The following is a 3,483-nucleotide window of genomic DNA, read 5'->3' as shown; positions in this document are numbered from 1 at the left end:
GGCATTATTCATATGCTAATGACAATCCATATATAAGTGAACGTAAATTAGTCCTGGGTATCCGCAAGGTTAACGACAGACTCTGCTAAAAGTGTTCATCCGTCTGCCCTGAGACTTTCACAAAGCATGTAATTGCCTAATTGACTTATTGCCGACCAAAACAGCTCTGACGTCATTAGACTCAGCGTTATTTCGTATTGAAGGAGACTTAATTAGTAACAGTCATGAAAGATTACACTGTTTGTCATAAGGGTGCAGGAGCGCAGTTCTCAATTATCGTTTATTGTTGATAGCATTTTAATCAATTTACAGAAAGCGTCTCTCAAATGTATCTTTCTTAGTAGCCATTTCTTATTATGGTGTTTGACTAGTAGCAGACACATATGGTAGTTTCCTGTTCTTTAGTTTTATAATATTTTATGTAAATTGTCTTGCTATAAGAATGAGCTAATTATCGATATACAGTAGAGTAGTCTCTCTCAACAGTACATCGTTTAGGTTGGGCCTAACAACAAGAGAAAAACAAATTGTAAAATTATAAAACCTTTTTACCCTACGAGACACAAGAACAGCACTATCGCGTTCATACGCACACAAGTCCGAGCTCGCGAGCAAGCGTACAAGATTTTTGTATCGTACAACGCTGAGGTACATTGCGAAGCCATATACAAATTTAAAAGATTAATTATATCCATCAATATGTGATTACCGTCTACAACAAACGCATTCTTAAATTTTTATTTGAATGTTTTTTTTTCAAGTTTATGAAAGAATCTCTCTCTCTCTCTCTCTTTCTCTCTCTCTCTCTCTCTCTCTCTCTCTCTCTCTCTCTCTCTCTCTCTCTCTCTGTCTCTCTCTCTCTCTGTCTCTCTCTCTCTCTCGTCAAGGGAGAGGCAATCTCTACCGGTACGACAAAAGCTGTGTATACTGAATATCTGTGAAGTCTTTTGTCGTTGATTTTTTGTTCCTAATAATCGTTTATCGACTACTGTCAAACTGTAAGTGGTAATAATAACAATGACAAAATTTACGATTTCCCATATTCACTTGACAACCAGAATGAGTTAAGTGTATAGTTGAGTGGTGTAGAATAATTCGTCTACGCAATAATGGAGATCTGTGAATGAAAAATGTATGTCCGTTTCGCTGTCTGTACAGTCATCTGTACATTTCTTCCTTCAAGTTTGCTCACTCTTTAATCTGTTTACATGTCTGAATTCCCACGTTGGTCTCACGTTTATATAATCTTTCTTTGTCTCTCTGTCTGTCTTTCTGTCTGTCGTAACTGCTTTTATGTTTATATTTTTTAATAATTTTTTATATATCTTTCTGTACCGTTCTCCGGTGTCGGTCTATCTGTTTCCAATCTCTCTCTCTCTCTCTCTTCTCTCTCTCTCTCTCTCTCTCTCTCTCTCTCTCTCTCTCTCTCTCTCTCTCTCTCTCTCTCTAATATACCATGTGCTTGTTCGCAGCAACTAGATGACATTGTGTATGTCTGTAAGACGACGAATGGAATCTTTGGGAGTTCCCCTTTATCAGGAAACGACAAATAATGGGCAGTCAGTCCGCAGTTCGTATTTCTAGCGTTGATGGCGCAAACCTGGATAATGACATTAAGTTCTCGAAGTTTTGTGGCTATAGCAGCATGCTGCAATTTGAAGAGACAATTGCAAGTGCAATAGTCGAGTTAATAAACAAATATCAACAAGGAAATCCACAGTTTTGTAAGACGGTACGCTGAGTCAGAAAGAGGCTGATTTGGTACTGTTACGACTGACTTTTCGTAACTTGTAATTGTCGATGGATCGTCACTCACTCAAAGTCACACAATCGAGAGGTACTACGGGGAATCGTAATACTTTCAGTAACTGGAACGTACACCAAGTAGTCAGTTTAACTCACCACTTCAGATCTTTATTACTAAGGCAGAGCGGCACCAAGTCCGTACTCAGGATACAATTATCGATCAGCAAAGACTCTCCCAAAATGTCTCAATTCCATCTTTGCTATCAAAATCATCGGCTTATTTCATTTCATCAAAATTATATCACGTTTTGACTCCATGTGACATACGTTCATTGCACGTAATGTCACTCGTGTACTTACAACGTGAAAGAGTAATAAACCATAAAAGTTATACAAGTTATGAAAGTCGGTAAAAGGTCAAAGTAATAAAATCCTAAATATCGGTAAAAGGTCAAATTGTCATCATTTCAAGGCGTTACACTCTCCCACCTTTTTAATAACCAGCGTCCTCGCTGGACAAATCAAAAAGCAGAATCAATCAATCATGTCGAGAAAATAATAAAATGAGAAAGCAAGTACAAGGAATTCGAAATAAAATTGATAAAATACAAGGAAGGAATACCAAAAGTTATAAAATATCAGATACATAAAGTGATAAAACTGTTGAATAAACGAGCGATTAAATTTAAAATAAACTTAATAAGAATTAGAATAAAAGATTGAAAATTACAGTAATCGTGAAATTACAATTAGAAATATCAATGAAGTGGTGGTAATAAGAAAATAATACTAATAATAATACAGCAATAATAATAGTAATAATATATCAATAATAACAAACTAATAAATCAAATGAGTAAAATAATAATAATATACAGTCAACGATCGGAAAATTAAAATAATGATCAGAAGCATAAATTTAGAAACCAGGAATAATACAATCTGTAGTAGAATTAAAGGAAAATGATACAATACTTGAAATTAAACTTATAAAGACAGAATCAATAACGCCATCACCGTATTTCAATATCAAGGGAAATAACACCGAGCAAAATCAGAGTTGCCAATAAGGTGGTGATCGTGTCCGCGCAGAATCAGGCGATCGGACAATTTCGAGTCGTTGGGGAGAGTCAGTCATGTTGACGTCAATATTGAGTCGGGCTACATAGCATTGTTAGTTTGAACAAGGTCAATGATATCGTGGATATCGTGTTCAAAGGCGTAGGGTAACCATAACAACGATCGATAGGCATCACTAGACTGCAGCAAATATAGCAACTTCCGTGCCAAAATGCGAGGCTCTTTCTATCTCCAAAAATAAAACAACAAAAACGAAACATCAACACAGAACATCATCGAAACTTCAAAAACTCCAAAATACACGCGATAAACCTCAATATCGCGACATCTCCAAAAACTCAATTCCTCAGGCCATTCGGTCAAATCTAAGGACCATTGTATCACTTACGGATCACTGGCACTGGCATTTTTTACTAGCCAACTGAGGGGAGAATAAACAACAAAACACAACTCCTGTACGCGTACTTCATCAACAACAAAATACAACTTCAACACGTCATCAACAAAATAAAACAACACTTCAAAAACAGAAAGATACCTCGTTTGCATACAAGTCAAAAATATCAACCCAATAAAAGAGTTGTTTTCCAAAGTACACCGTTGTGACCTTTGATGTCTGTACAAATGCAAGAAAGCGTTTGTTTGAACTACACCTAA

Source organism: Ptychodera flava (assembly GCF_041260155.1).
Source record: "Ptychodera flava strain L36383 chromosome 23 unlocalized genomic scaffold, AS_Pfla_20210202 Scaffold_24__1_contigs__length_23054250_pilon, whole genome shotgun sequence".
Lineage (NCBI taxonomy): Eukaryota > Metazoa > Hemichordata > Enteropneusta > Ptychoderidae > Ptychodera > Ptychodera flava.
Note: the sequence above shows the minus strand (reverse complement) of the source record.